Raw genomic sequence first — 17,104 nt, 5'->3', positions numbered from 1 at the left:
CCCGGAGCGCCCGCTGCAATCTGTGGACTTCTAAATATAGACTGATTCTGCTCTGCCACAGCCTGGCTCTGGGCACAAGGCCTTCCCCTTTTATTCCTGTCTTCACATCCTCCTTTTTTCTTCATCCTCCTTTTCATCTGCTCGAAATCCTCCTCCTTTCTTCCACTCTCGTCTTTCATCTCCCCCCTCTCTCGTTCTGTCTCCCTCTCTCGGCCTGTCTGCCACTGCTCCGCTCAGGTTCTGTTCCGTCACACTTCTCCTTCCCTGCCTAACAAGCACTCCGATGCAGTCCTCTCGCATTCACCCCGGCAGCAGATGTGTTCATGTATACAGTGATATTATGCGGTTTAATATACTGTGTGTCATCATATTTACAGTCGTTCGTCAACGCTGATGTCTTGCCAACGTAGATTGAGCTGGCTGACTAGCGGGGGCTGTCCTCCCACGCTGAAATACCTTCCGTTTTTAACCGAGTGGCTGGTAGACAGTCGGTAGATCGAGGATAGAGCTGTATGTATGTATGCGTAGAGGCTGGAACCTAATCCAAGAACGGTTTGTGACCTCCCCTCCAACCTTCTGGAACACTCAGACACATCCCAGAGACACAAGGGGGCGCCGTTGCTGTCTGGCCGCCAGCTCCGTGACGAGTGAGATCCGGCAAGGTCGGAATACAGAGCAAACAAGGAGAAAGGGAGGGGGAAAAAATCCGCTCTGTGACTCCCACCGCCTTGGGGCACCTGAAGGACCCACAACCCGGAATCCTGTTCCAATGATGAGGGTACACAGGATCCGTGGAGGGCCAGCCACATTGCAGAACACAGACAGCCAGACACTGGAGAGTCTGACTGGGGCTTTGCAATACTCATGCATATTATGAAGAGCGGGAAAGGGGTGGAGGATTTTTAACTAAGGCCAACTCATTTCCAGCCTGGTTTTAATTTGCCAGGTGTTCTTTGGTTTGAGGCTTCTGGCATAGAAAGGCTTATCAGAAGACCAGATCCAATCTGCCCCTGTACTGAGAAAATATCGGGTATAATATAGCATGGATTTACGGTCTTTTTGCCTTGATGTGGAGCTGGAGTGGGAATGCTTATTCCCAGTGCATCGGGAATGGAAGATTTTACTCCATGGAATCTTGATATGAAGTGGACTCTTTGGAACCTAGTCTTACCCTTGGGACACTCTGGTGTGGGGCCTCTGTGCTGGCTGTTGGGACTGTCATTTACATTGCGCTATGGGTCACCAAACTGTGTCACTCCCTATCCAACAGACGGAGGTCATCAAAGTTGTATTAGGATCCCAGTTTCCATTCTCCTCTGGGCTTGGTGTTGAGAAACCACGAGTGTAAACCTGGCAACCCTGCAGGCAGCACAGACGTAACCAATCCTGTCAAGCCTGTCCTGATTTGACAGGCGCAATCACTCCGGAGAGGGGATAGGGGAATGCCACTGGTCACCGCGACAACCCGGTTCCATTGTCACTTTTTACTCCATTACCCCACGGTGATGTCAAAAAGGACGTGCATTGTTCTGTGGTTTAGAACTTTCCGTATCACTTCGCGCGCTCCTCCGTGATGCAAGAGGGTGAACACCGGCTGTCAGTGGTACAGCTCGTCTTTTAGGAAAGTCCAGACGTAGGCTACACCATACATTTTGGTTTGGTAAGTACAGGCACTGCGATTTTGAAATGGTCATTGGCGCAAAATGATTTTTAGTGCGTTAACGACAAGGGTTTATACAACTCTGATAATCTATTGGTTAAGTAGGAGAAAGAAAAAAATTGCTCAATCTTTACTGGGCCTATATGTTCAAGGTGGGTTATTGAAACGAAGTTGGTTCAAAATATAAACATTTAAAATTCACTCCAGAAAATAGCAGATAAACATATATAGATATAATATAGATATGTAGCCTATAAATATATATAAATATATAAAAACTATATTTTTAAAATATTTTATTTTAATAATGCAAAGGAGACGCAACTTTCGGTGATATTTACAATGACATCCAAAATAACCTGGCGTGCACACGCACACTGTCAAACATGCTTGCGCGCAACAGCCAGTTCTTTCGATTCGCGTCGACATCACTGCGCTTCTGACAGAAAACCGACCTGTCACTCTACGGTGTCCATCTCCGTATCTTCAACCAAAACGTGTGAACTCGAGGTCTACCTAGCGACTATGCCATGCCACATGGTTAAAAACGCTCTTTTAGCTGCCATAATAAATACGAGAGAATTCACCGTTGGATTGAGGTGGATTAGACCAGTTGAATTCTCTCACACAAGACATCGACTCCCGAAAATGAAGAAACACAATGGACAATAAAGGAAGACATTCGGAATACCCGAGCGTTTCATGGCTTTGTCAGAAATTGATTATCTCGGCACGCCAATTGAGCGAAGGATATTATCAAGAGAACGATTGCTCTCAAGAATTTGTCTGAGAAGCTGATGCTAGGCTAGTATTCCATATGTGAAGTAGCCTTACACAATAAGAAAAGGCTACCAAAATGACAAGACTGTTCTGGAAAGCGTTTATAGGTTTTTTGGCGTATATATTATGCAGAAGAGAACTTCGCTTTAATCGACGTCCTTATTGCATGAGAGAATAATAGTTACCCAAGGAACATGGAAAAATAATGCAAAAGCTTTTTCTGATGGAATGATGAGACACTCAAGTTATCTTGATCACTGGAGCCGAATACACATATCAATACCGACAACAATTTAAGTTTGGACCTTGTGCAAAGCCAGAACCGAGAACCAATTTCACGGGAAGACCTATATATATTAAATCATCTTCACAGACTCGCATAGCGGTAAGAATTGCTGTCCTCAATAATGATGACGCTTACTATTTTCCTATTAATTGTCGCCTCGAGGCTGCGTGCCTTCGTGCGTATTGGTTTGCCTTGGGTAACAAATTGCCTGTGTAAAAATGGCAAAGGCAATATCCGACAAGAATATTTAGGCCTACTTATTTTCTTCTTTTGTGAAATACATTATGCATCGTATGTTCAGGAGGACAACTCTCAGTTCACCACACATGCTTGCACATGGTTGGAGAAAGATGATCAAATTGGCGCAGTTTAATTGCCTTTTACCGCGCGCAAAATTAGGCTAATGCTTGACGATCCGTTTGCCGGAGTAGTGTATAACCGGTTCATTGGACATGGGGTTACTCAAATGCTGGGTAGTAATTATGTTTTTTTTCTGATGGTATTTTTCATACTTGCATAGGCCTACTTCGATTAACGTTTTAGTATTAAGCAAGCGCTCTTATCCAGAGCTTAGTTAAATGGTCCAGATCTGAGTTAAAGTCACACATTTTCACCTTGGGGAATTGATCCGACCACCTTTTGCTTCCTAGGACAATAACCATTGGACTATGCATTCTATTGTTAGGCCTAATCATTGTGTGGCTATAGCCTACATTTGATTTTAGAAGCTGCTGCTTGGATATTCATATACACAAATCTGTATATGCATTTTGCTTATTGAGTGGGGTTTACAAGCGTTTCTCAGTTTGCAGTCACAGGAAATGAGTTAGGGATGCAGCCTTCGGAGCGTTGCGTAGCCATCTGTTCACACAGTATATTAGCCTATTTACTAAATGAACTATTCCACAATAAAGCAATACCCAAGACAAATATATAGATATTTACAGGAACTAATCTTTAGTACATTGTCAAGACATTAATATTATTAGTAGCAGGAGTATAAAAGCACTGTTAAAAAGTACTATTATTGTTATTTTTATTACATTGTTAGCATGAAAAGAGGAAGAAGATTGAGTAATAGACAGATGATGAAAGCTAAATTACTTGAGATATTTTTAGGATTTTTTGCAAACGGTCACCGTAGCTACTATTCAAGTCCTCTGCATTCTGTGCTTTTGGCTTATTAATCACCTGATTCTCTAATCCATGCAGGTATTCATTTTGAACAACTCCCCTCTCCCAGGAAGCAGACAGTTTATCAGAAATGGATTCAGTCAGGGGTTCTCTGTAATCTCGGAAACTGCCTGGGTATTCCATTCATATGTTACTGTAAGGAGTTCCTGTTCCATTCTCCTCTGTTCACATTAAATATACATCAGGGGCTCTGTGTTGTGTCTGACAATGACAGACCAGGAATGACTTAAACAAGTGTTGCAATAATGGGTTCGCACCAAGCTACACAAAACATGTTGTATAAAAAATAGATTTTTATACTGCATAGCAACAACAGGAAAAAGTAACGAATCCTACGTATTGGTTTGTATTTAACAGCATACAGAAAATGGATGACTTTCCTATGTTTGGTCTCCTTTGGGGAAATGACGGTTGAGCCATTCTAATTCTCTCCCTATTTTCCTAAAACCTTCCTTTCTTCATCCCTGTCCCTCATGTACACAGTGACAGTTTTCATCCATGTCCCCTCATTTACATGATGCCTGCTCTCATCTTTGTGCGCTCATTTACAAGGTGAATGTCCTAATCCTTGTCCCCTCATTTACACAGGGCTTTTCTTCGTCCATGTCCCCTCATTTACACAGTGACTGTCCTCGTCCATGTCCCCTCATGTACACAGTGACTGTCCTCGTCCATGTCCCCTCATTTACACAGTGACTGTCCTCGTCCATGTCCCCTCATTTACACAGTGACTGTCCTCGTCCATGTCCCCTCATTTACACAGTGACTGTCCTCGTCCATGTCCCCTCATTTACACAGTGACTGTCCTCGTCCATGTCCCCTCATGTACATAGTGACTGTCCTCGTCCATGTCCCCTCATGTACATAGTGACTGTCCTCGTCCATGTCCCCTCATTTACACATTGACTGTCCTCGTCCATGTCCCCTCATTTACACAGTGACTGTCCTCGTCCATGTCCCCTCATTTACACAATGTGTATTGATATTGACATAGCTTGCATAGGTCTCCACGATAATTCAGGACTGTCTTTGACAACCCCCTCTGACCCTCTCTCCCACCCCCCTTGGCCCGGAACCCTCTCCCAGGGAGGGTCGGGAATACCCGGTCTCCTATGCCCAGTGCTGAGAAAGGACTGAGAAGCCAATTCTCTGTGGCAGCAGAAAAATGCACCCGTCCTCCATTTTTCTATTATCGTGATCGATGTTCTCCTTTCCTGTTCCTTATTCATATCGGTCTGTGTTTAACCCTCCACTGGGCCAGGCTTGGATGGAGGAATGGATAACCAAATGGATATCACAGTTTTCTATAGGTGCTGGATGAAAATGAATGATAGTGTAGAAAGTGGAAATAAATCACAGCAGTCCTACGGTATGAGTCTAATCATGACACTAAAAATGGTCCCAGTCTGAAAAATGATTTATGCCTGCAGACTTGCACACCCACTGTACTTTCTGAAAAAAAGATGTGCAGCAAATGTAGTGTTCACTTCCTGACAATTATTTTCAAAAATTCGCGATATTAAAAAAAAATTCAGTGCCATTTTATAGGCAATTTCACTTGATCCCATTTTAAATTCTTAAGCAGGCACAAGAGCTGACTTGTCATTTAGCAGAGGTTAGCACATGTTGGACTTCATTTCGATCAAAAAACATATAGACAGGACTGTGCTATTGTTCCTTTAATGTAAATGATCTGAATTCTCAGTTTTTTCTTGGCTTGTGCTTTTTGACCTGTGACATACAAAAGAATAAGAAATTATCTACAGTTAAGAGAAAAAGGAAGGGGTCAGTTTAGTGTCTTTTGTCTTCTGGAATACTGTAAATGGTGCTTGTAAATTGGGCTTGTTGAATGGTACTGAAATGTCTTGATTGATTTATGTTTTGGATTGAATGTGGTTATGTAGTTGAACAATCTGGAATGATGACTGGACTGGTGTTTTTAAACAACTAATTTATAGGTTGTGATTGTTCTTGTGAACAAATGTTTATTTGGACTTTGAATTTGGCTAGTCTCCTAAACTGTTTCCATTTCAGCAACACATTTGAAAAAGCTACAGTTGAATTGTTGACCACCATCCTGCCTGTTTATGTGAGGAATGATAAGCAGAACGATTTAGGAAGACGGGCACCAGGGGACACACGTCTTGATCTTCAACTCTACCCAAATCTGCGGTGGACTTGCTTTGATGGCAATTGTCACTAATTAGATATTATGACAAAAAGATATCACTGGCTGCTCATAGCAGGTAATTATATCAACATCAAGTGTTATAATGCAGATACACATTTCTCTGTGTGTGTGTTAGTCTATGGTGTCTGGTTTACCTCAGTGGCTCCTAGGAAGAGGAGAACAGCAGGGCTACAGCCATAAGACTTCTTCCCTCTGGGAATGTCACTGCTGGAGAACCTCTCAGGCACGTTCATCGCATAACACACAAATGCTAGGGCTAACATTTATCTCTTCATTCAAAAAACGAACTAACCCTAACCATTAGTGGCAGTGTGTGGGTAAATTCACTGGGGAAGCCAAGCCAGTAAAACGATACGTCTTGCAACCTCTATAAGCAGTAATTTATAGCCTGTAGGTACAACACTGTACGGCCGAGTCTAGAGGCCACACAGTGGTTGAACAACTTCCTTCACATGTCCGCATCATCATAAAATCACACGTTGGCTAGGAAGCAATAGAGCTGCCTCTGCTCTTCCAGCACTGAATGAACATAATTGCCTGTTCATTACCACCTCCCTACAGCATTGGCAACTCAAGGTAACTACCAAAATAACAATTTGGTCATATTAAAATACAACTAAACTAAATGATACAATCCTTTGTGGTATGCTACTGTGTCTGTGTGTCTGTGTGTGTGCGCATCTATTTACCACATTTGTGAGGATCACACTTCCTAACAGGTGTGGTAACCCATGGAAAATTGTGACATGTCAGAACATTGTGCCAGTCATCACTGTTAGAAATAGCTTTTTAGACTTGGGGTTTAAGTTGGAGTTCTGATAGGGTTTTTAGGGGTTTAGGTTAGGATTAAGGTTTAGAAAGAACAGCTTTTAAAAGAAAATTGAAATCAGCTGTAGTCCCAAAACAAGTATAGTACTTGTGTGGGTTTGTGTGTTTGTTCATTTGCATTCTAGTAACACCTTTTGGACTCACCTTGGTCATGGAAAGGCAATACCATTCTCCTCTTCATGTTGCCAGCTGACGTTACACGTCAGAGAGTACACGCAATCATTTTTAGTTCCTCTGCTGCTTGAGGCTGATGTTACCTGGCTAAATGCTAGGTAACATTAGCGCAGAACTGAACTTCTATATTTTTCAGTGGCCTCAGCTGGTCCAGCACTGCATGAGTCCAGACCACTGGATCCATGCTTTTATACTCCTCCATCTTTCATCACGGAAAATAAAAAGACCGAATTATGTAACACCACAAGTCCAAATCCCTATCACCATCCAATGCCGTTTAGGAAAGGTCATATTTTAGCTAGCTATCTAGCCACCAACGGACAAAAAAAAAAATACAAGATGTACTTTTTCAAAGTTGGTTTGACTTTGATAGGGTTGGTGTAATGCCAAATCCAAACAGGCTTTCCTTGAGGGCTGTTGTCATGCGCAAGGACTCCACTCAGCTTAAAGCTAATTGGCTAAATATTTTTTAAATATTTTTTTATCAAGGGATGCCAAATGCTTACTGGCCACGATCAATCAAATGACGCTGTGGCAATATCTCATACTGTTTTTAGCCAGACAACATCAGGCCACTGTTTTCCTCCATCAGGTTATTTGTGTCTAGGAGATATTCTAGACCTAACAAGGGCCAGAAATAGCCTTTATCCTTGTGGGGACCAGCAATATAACCTTGTAGGGACTGAATTGTCATATGTTCCTTTTTTTGTGGGCGCACATTTATCTTTTCTTCACATTTATGGTAAAACAAAGACCAACACACACACACATCTCACAAAATTACACTGATTTAAGCACACACATAAAGACATTAGTTTCACTAAACTTTTAATGAACAAGAATCCTCTGATCTTGAACCCAAACCTTACCTAAACTCCTAATCTCTACTCTGATTTTGACCCCAACCCTAACCCCTAAGCATACATTTTTTGGGGGGGTTCCTGGGACTGGACAATTTTCCTTAATTTGCCGAATTTTCCTGAAAGTTACCCTCCAATACTTGTGAGGGTACTTTTAAGAACAGTAAAACACACAAACACACACATGTACACCATGGGTCAAAGACCCAGATTAATACAGAGCTCACACGCACAGAGATTTACACAGTCTTCATCATGGGACATGCATATTCACCCGGACTCATGAATCATGGCGCCATGACGCATTTTCGTACAAGCATGGCGGAGACAGTGGAGGTCATAATGTGTTGCGACAGTTCTCATGCCCACTGCCCGCAGGTCACCGTAGAGGCGGAGCCACACGCTCACCATACTAAACTGTCATCTCTGTTCGTGGTCGTGTCTGGGTTCGTGTGTGTGTGTTTTGGTTTAACCAATCGAATTAAGAACAGAAGCCCTCATAAGGATTATAAAACTCATTAGTAGGACTTTTTACGGTCCCCACAAGGAAAACTCGATTTCCTCCTTGGGAGTTAGGTTTAGGGTCAAACTTGTAGTTAGGGTTAGTGTTAGAATTTGGGTTACTTTAAGGTTTAGGCATTACAGTTAAGACATTAGGGCTAGATTAGTTGGGTTAGGTTGTAGAGCTTAAGGTTAGGAAACAGATTTTTTGGTTTTGTGGTCAAGGTTAGTAATAAAACAGTGTGTGTGTGTGTGTGTGTGGTGTCTATGGAAATGTGCTGTTGAACTGTAAGTAGCTGTTGCTAGGGTGAAATATGGCCAGGCTGTAGTTGAACATTTAGTTGCTCGGTTGCTCTTTTCATATACAGTCATATACTCATATAGTCGTGCCACTTGAATCATATTACGCTGAGATAATGTGTCTTGGCTTCTAAAACCAAACGCCTCTTTTTGTCCGCTTGAGTTCTTAGCTCGGTAGCTTGTGAATAAACGAGCAAACATACACAATTTGTTATTTTAATTCTGACAGGGCCAGAAAAACACATTTTTCTCTATCCCCTAATCCTTTCCCTGATGTTAACCTCTGTCCCCTAACCCTTTTCCTGATGTTAACGTCTGTCCCCTAATCCTTTCCCTGATGTTAACCACAGATACCTCAAATAATCTGTAAACCAACATATACAGCTCCGGAAAAAATTAAGAGACCACTGCACCTTTTTCTTTCTTTTCCAAAAAAGTTGAAAAGGAAGTTTTTGAGTGAGGAACAGAATTCAATTTGCAGTGGTCTCTTAATTGTAACCATTCTGTTCCTCTTAATTTTTTCCAGAGCTGTAAGTCTAATCCCTCATGCAAAACTTAAAACTAACCACAATTCTTTGTTACCCCAAACCAGAAATAGGTGTTATCATGGGCACAGTCAAAAAAAAACTTTAGGGGCCAGGGTTGTCATGTTTTACCTGTTTTTGTAGGGACTTCTCCACATGTACAATGGGGCAAAAAAGTATTTAGTCAGCCACCAACTGTGCAAGTCCTCCCACTTAAAAAGATGAGAGAGGCCTGTAATGTTCATCATAGGTACACCTGAACTATGAGAGACAAAATGAGAAAAGAAAATCCAGAAAATCACATTGTAGGATTTTTTATGAATTTATTGGTAAATTCTGCTGTAAAATAAGTATTTGGTCACCTACAAACAAGCAAGATTTCTGGCTCTCAAAGACCTGTAACTTCTTTTTTAAGAGGCTCCTCTGTCCTCCACTCGTTATCTGTATTAATGGCACCTGTTTGAACTTATCAGTATAAAAGACACCTGTCCACAACCTCAAACAGTCACACTCCAAACTCCACTATGGCCAAGACCAAAGAGCTGTCAAAGGACACCAGAAACAACTGAATCTGCAATAGGTAAGCAGCTTGGTGTGAAGAAATCAACTGTTATAAGAAAATGGAAGACGTACAAGACCACTGATAATCTCCCTCGATCCAGGACTCCACACAAGATCTCACCCCGTGGGGTCAAAATGACCACAAGAACGGTGAGCAGAAATCCCAGAACCACACGGGGGGACCTAGTGAATGACCTGCAGAGAGCTGGGACCAAAGTAACAAAGGCTACCTTCAGTAACACACTACGCCGCCAGGGACTCAAATCCTGCAGTGCCAGACGTGTCCCCCTGCTTAAGCCAGTACATGTCCAGGCCCGTCTGAGGTTTGCTAGAGAGCATTTGGATGGTCCCGAAGAGGATTGGGAGAATGTCATATGGTCAGATGAAACCAAAATAGAACTTTTTGGTAAAAACTCAACTCAAGATTTTGAGTGAAAACCTCCTTTCATCAGCAAGGGCATTGAAGATGAAACGTGGCTGGGTCTTTCAGCATGACAATGATCCCAAACACTGCTCGGGCAACGAAGGAGTGGCTTCGTAAGAAGCATTTCAAGATCCGGGAGTGGCCTAGCCAGTCACCAGATCTCAACCCCATAGAAAATCTTTGGAGGGAGTTGAAAGTCCGTGTTGCCCAGCGACAGTCCCAAAACATCACTGCTCTAGAGGAGATCTGCATGGAGGAATGGGCCAAAATACCAGCAACAGTGTGTGAAAACCTTGTGAAGACTTACAGAAATGTTTGACCTCTGTCATTGCCAACAAAGGGTATATAACAAAGTATTGAGATTAACTTTTGTTATTGACCAAATACTTATTTTCCACCCTAATTTACCAATAAATTCATGAAAAATCCTACAATGTGATTTTCTGGATTTCTTTTTCTCTTTTTGTCTCTCATAGTTGAAGTGTACCTATGATGAAAATTACAGCCCTCTCTCATCTTTTTAAGTGGGAGAACTTGCACAATTGGTGGCTGACTAAATACTTTTTTGCCCCACTGTATGGCAAAACCAGGATCACACCTTGCACACTCATCACATGCATGTTTTTATTTTAACTTTATTTATACAGAGAAATCAACTGAGACCAAGGTCTCACAGCTCAGCCCTGTGTTACAGCAATAAAATCACATAAAAGACGGAAAGAAGACATACAGTACATTCAGAAAAACAAACACAATTGACAATAAAAATAATTTATAAGACAATTAAATTATCTTATAGGCACTAAAACATAACTTAAGATCACTCTGTATGGCATTACATGAGAGTGGGGCAAAATATTCCAAAGCAGTTTTATCTAGTTCTAAATAGGCCTGCGGTCTCACCAGTACTACCCCGTCTTGAAAGCCTGTTTGGTAATTACTGTTCTTCCAACTAAATTTCTCTGTTAGATTGTCAGGTCGTTTTTGCATGACAGCCTTATACATGAAAACACCAACTTATTACTTGCCCTTCAAGGGGTCAGGGTTCCCACTAACTGATGTATATAAAAGACAGTGATGCGTGAGAAAATATGCACCAGTGATAAAACACTGCTTCGGATGATAGACTGCATTCTGAGAAATCAGTACCGAAGCTGCTTGCAAATATAGCGCATCAGCATAATTGATCGGGGACATAAAAGTTGCTTGTACAAAATCTTTTCTATGCAGATGTGACAGACATGATTGGTTCCTACAGAAGAAACACATTTAAATCTTTTGTTTGTTCACCAACTTAGTTATTTGTTTTGAAATGTACATTTTCATCTAACCCAATCCCAAGGTATAAACACGTTTTGTATAAGAATCGTTTACAGTAGTAATAGGTCATCCTACACTAGATTTTGTGACCTAGATAATAGCATTTAATTAATTGTATTTGCATGTAGTACCAACCTCCAATCCATATGGGATTTTTGTATCAGTTGGAAATCAGACTGCAGGTGGGACAGTTTGTTCCAGAGAAGGAGCCGTAGCGTATAATACTGTAATCTGCATAAAAATGAAAAGTACATTTTCTCACAGAGTTACAGATTTAATTAAGAAACAGAGGGAACATCACACACACATCTCACACATTACATTACACAGATTCAAACTCACAGAAAATGTCTTTGTGTCATTTTTGAGGATGAACAATCCCATTTTCCCTAATCATTTTGTCCTCACATGTGGAGTAAAACCAGGATCTCACACACACACCCATTTGTTTTTCTATTCTTAAGTGGGGTAAAATATTATTCAGTTTTCCCAATCACCTAATCCTAACGCTTTCCACAACCAACATTTATGGCTAAACTTAATCTAAAACTAACCCTAAACCTTGTGGGGCAGGATTGTAAGATTTTACTGTCTTTGTTTGGACTTGTCTCCACTTGCATAATAAAACCATGATCAAGCACAAGCAATTACATATTGATAAATGATTCCCTTTTAAAATCTGTTTTATACTAATCTAACCCTAATCCCTAACTCCTAAACCATCCAATTTAAAAATGTCCTCTTAAACTAACCCTTTAAACTAACCCCTTATACAAACCCTTTAAACTAACCCCTTATACTAACCCCTTATACTAACCCCTTATACTAACCCTTTAAACTAACCCCTTATACTAACCCTTTAAACTAACCCCTTATACTAACCCCTTATACTAACCCCTTACTCCTAGCAGTAACTACTTGGGATCATAATAAAATCAGAAAATAGCCTTTCTCCTCTCATGGAGGCCAATGAAATGTCCCCACATGGTCAGATTTTCCTTGTTTTACTATCCTTGCAGGGATTTTTTGTATAGTAAAAAACTGTACACACACACACATCTGCGGGGTGCCAAGACCTTTGTGGTGTTCCATAGTAATTTGTGAAGGTCTCAGTGTCACAGGGCCGTGTAGAGGGAGGAGGCGTTTACGGCGTTCACGTTGGTTCAGCCGGGCCAGACTTCTGCACGGGCCCTGTCCGTCCGGGTTGTCATCCCCGGGAGAGGAGAGAGGAACGCCATCACCCCGCTCAGGCGGCCGAGGAACGCCGGTGCCAGAAACAACTTCACAGGGACGGGGGGACAGACTGACACGTTTGTCATTTAGCTGACGCTCTTCCAGTGCTACTTACATTATAGATTCAGTGAATATAGTACTGTCCAATTATGAATGCCTTGTTTTTGTTACGGGGCAGGAGGCAAAGGGATGATTTAGTTAGGACCCAGAGGTTAACCGGGCTGCTCTTACCTTGACAGCTGTGGGATAGTCAATGTAGCCCGGCAAAAGCCATTCTATCCCATACACTTCCATTTAAACACAGACGCGCGTGTGGCGTTTAAATGTAAGCTCGCAGGTAGTCTTTGTGAGGCTATGGTTAGTGACCTGGGAGAGGATGCTTGTGTAACGTCTCACCCAAAACATGGCACCCTAAGGCTTTTTTCCCCTTCACTGACCTGGGGTTTGGTCATTAAACCCAACAGGGCCAAGAGGGCCCCCTATTGGCCCTGCAGCATCACTTCCAGCAGCATCTGATCCCCCGACCAGGACCAACGTGCTCAGGTTCAAGAGCAGAGCCAGTAATGCAAAAAGGAGTGGATAATGTGTGGTTGATGAAGTGTAGACGATTCGTTACAGATGATGAGGTCAAGGTGATGGCATATTAATGGTGATATGCAGATTACGATGCATAGAGGATGAGAAATGATGAGATTATAATGATGAACTGTAAAGTGATGAGCTATAAATGACAAGGTGCAGATGTTTGAGGCACAAATTTTGACGTACACAATGAGTTATCAATTAGTTGGGAAATGTGTGCATTCTGTAATTATTGTGAGTTTTTAATTTTTTTAATTTTGTCTGTATACTCCAAACCATTTGCATTTCAAATAAAATAGTTACTATGTGGTTAAATGGCCACTGTGCAGAATCCTGCCTCAAATGTTTACAAGACTGAATTTCAAGAAGAGCACCATATCGCTCCTTCCTTTGTTGAACGATACCAGAATGGTATTAGCTGGTCTAGCGTGGTTTAGATTGTGGGGAATAGTACTGCAGGAGTGTATGAGGAGACTACACGTCAATGCCAACTGATAGACGGACCAGAAGATGTTTAAACAGGGAATATGTCAGGCACACCAAACAATTCTGAAGAAAAACTCAAACCATTAACGGCAGATGTGTTCTGGTCATCAGTGCTTGGATTTATGCTAGAAGCACAGTAACAATCTTATGTATGTACCCCGTTAAGGCATAGATTACTTATCGCCTTTTTAGAAACAACACTTTTATCTGTGGTCCCCATATCGTACATTGTTCCCTATAAATGAAGAGATATAAATGTTAAGGTAAAATTGATCACTTATATATTTATAGCATAGAGGGCGTTGTATGGATGATGAGGTATAGAAAACTATTATTGGGACAGTAAGCATGTTATCTTTGTTTGGCTCTATACTCCAACAGATGATGAGGTATAGAAAACTATTATTGGGACAGTAAGCATGTTATCTTTGTTTGGCTCTATACTCCTACAGATGATGAGGTATAGAAAACTATTATTGGGACAGTAAGCATGTTATCTTTGTTTGGCTCTATACTCCTACAGATGATGACGTATAGAGAGGGAATTCAGGAAAATATAAAAAGAAGGGAGTACACCAGGAATTCCATGGTGAGAAAAAGATGAACAGAAGAATTAAAGGAGAGCGGAGTTGAAGTTTTATAATCCTTATGCCTAATGAGATCAGTTCTGGGTCAAAAGTACATATTTCACCTCTGACTATTCAGAAAGGTCATAACCTCTTTCAGTAGGGTCAGTACTAGATCAAACTCTGACGTGGACCAGCAGTTTTTCCTAATACTTTCTCAATAATGCCCACATCTGGTGTGGTCTGTGTTGAGGAACAGAGACCATCAGGGCCACAATGATGTGATGTCTCGCTACAGAAGCAGCCGCGGGCTCGTAGTTAAGTTGAATCACCACATCTGAAGAACTGTTCGCCAAAGCAAAAACCTGTGTATGCTTTTGCTTCATTGCTGACAACGTGGGCTGTCTAGCCAGGTCACTGTCTAGATTCGTCTGATATCTCCCATCTGACCTCACAGGGAATGGATAAGAATAGGCAATGGACGACATTATTTCTGTGTGTGTCCACTCAGCAAACCAGTGGTCTGCGTTGTCCAGGGGAATCACTTCGGTCAATTGAGCAACTTTAAGGGTCTGCAGTACACAAGACCCAGTGACAGAGAAAGACAAGCCAACGTTATTTTTAGCCCCCCCCCCCCATGGACAATAATGCTTTATAATGCCTTTGGTGCCGTGGGCTGGCCGTCCTAACCCTGTGTAGTGGACAGACAGGTGGAGTGTTCAGCTCTCTTCAGCGCAGTGTTAATCGTTCACGTGCTACATAGAAATTATGTGTTTTGTTGAATTGCACACTGGTGTGACTTCCTTGCGTATTAGTATATCACTGTTTTAGCATTGTTTGTGTTTTTTGTGAACATCGGGAAGAATAGCTGTGGCCTTGTCAACAAAAACGAATTAGCATCCTATTAAATGAACTAGCGTGTACATTGTCTCTTGTGGCCTGAAATGTTCAGGAATAATTTTTCTGTTTCTGTTCCTGTCACAAACAAATTACTAAAATGATGTCTTCTCCACACCTCACTGTCTTGTTGAAATATGCTCCATCTATGCTGATGACGTATGCCTTCAGCTTTGTGTTGGAGTCTGGTTTTGTCGGCGGGTCGGCTGCAAAAAGGAACCAAGGTGTCTGTTTCTCTAACCTTCCATCCTCTTCTGTTGTTTTGCTCAACCTCTGCAGTTCAGTTTCTCTTTGGCCCTAATCCCCAGATTTTCCTCCTCAAGCTTCAAGGAGCCAGAGCAAACCACTTATGGCTAATCTGAAGCTCTTGCATGATTGTAACAGTCTCCATGACCCGAGTTAAGACAGAGAGAGTTAGATTAAGAGAAGATCATTTGGAAGGGTCTCAGCTGCGGGCAGCGTTTAAGGCATAGTTAAAACGACAGTTTAACATTGCCCTAATCTCGGCCTGTCTTTATCACTGATTGACCTATTCTCTTCCAATCAGCCGTCGGTTTGTTGACAGGCCCCTCCCAGGTGACAACCTTGATGTAACCATGAACCACTGGAACAGATTCGGCCGGTCGACCTGCCATTAGCTGTATGCACAGAGGCAGGCTGACAACAACATGGAACCTGTTATATCACCTCAATGAGCCAGCTCTGTCAGGATGGTCCTGTCCTCTTCATCAGCCAGCAACCGTTGGTCCCGTTGGCAGGCCTTCCCAACCCTGTGTTAGGAAGGCCTGACAGGCGGAGTGTTCAGCTCTCTTCAGCGGTGTCAGAGGATCGATGATGATGGCGAACTGTTAAACAGCCATGGCTCAATGACAGTGTTAGCCGTTCACTTGCTCAGATCAGACGTACTGGTGTGTGTTTGTTTTGCACACTTGTGAGACTCTTCTTTTCTAGTAGAACAGAAAAGAGGAGTCCCCTTCACCAACCGGCAACCCCCCACCCCCCCGAGCCACCCGTACCCCCACCCACCTGCTCTGGCCTCCGTGTCTCTTGCACCCCCCCCAGTCATATTTGAACAAAGTAACTTTCATACATGACTGGGTTTCCATGGCTATGAGGTCTGGCAATGATCTCATGCTGTGATAGATAGGAAAAAGGCCCACAGGGTTGTTCAGATGCTAGCATGCTACTGGCCTTTATCCTCTGAGGTAACATTTTGGAGATTTCAGTAAAAAAGAGAAACTATGAACTTGACAGAAGAGCTAAAGGCCTAACTTTAAATAGACATGGATTTCCAAAATGTTTTGTTATTGTTTTGTTCTAATTTTGGCACCTCTCCTTGGTTTCCTCCTTCGCATAGGAAAGGCATGGATTCAGAAGAGGCATAGACAGAGAGAGAGAGAGAGAGAGAGAGAGAGAGAGAGAGAGATGGGAATAAAAGCCTTTCTCATAAACAGCCGTAACTCAGTCAGACAGCCGGGTTGATAGGAAATATGTTATTCCGGATAATTCTGTTAATGACTGACTGTATGTTTTGCTGGGGGTCATGGAGGACTGCCTGGGTCCTTGGCTGGAGTTTTGCAGTTGCAGTATTCCTGGATTTCATCACTTCTGTCTTCTGTACCTGGAAGAGCAGGACACCCTACAGCCCCCTGCACTCATTGTGTATAGAGCACTGACATGGTGAACTCACTTTTCAAGCATTTTTCTTTTATTTGAAAGGAAAGTGGGGAAGGATAG

General features: G+C 42.2%; 1 protein-coding gene across 2 annotated transcripts in view; it reads left to right on the top strand.

Annotated features, from left to right (window-relative positions):
- Nucleotides 1-819: 819 nt before the first annotated feature.
- Nucleotides 820-17,104, top strand: part of LOC105013310 (gap junction gamma-1 protein) — a 61,990-nt gene continuing 45,705 nt past the window's right edge. The window contains exon 1 of one of the 2 annotated variants that reach the window (XM_013136110.4): nt 820-1,660. The gene's annotated coding sequence lies outside the window, so the exon portion shown is untranslated. Of the gene's footprint in view, nt 1,661-2,069; nt 2,826-17,104 lie in introns of those variants that run through there. The other variant, XM_013136111.4, reaches the window with a different exon arrangement.

Source organism: Esox lucius, chromosome 11 (assembly GCF_011004845.1).
Source record: "Esox lucius isolate fEsoLuc1 chromosome 11, fEsoLuc1.pri, whole genome shotgun sequence".
NCBI lineage: Eukaryota > Metazoa > Chordata > Actinopteri > Esociformes > Esocidae > Esox > Esox lucius.
This window is presented reverse-complemented; position numbering and strand designations above follow the sequence as displayed.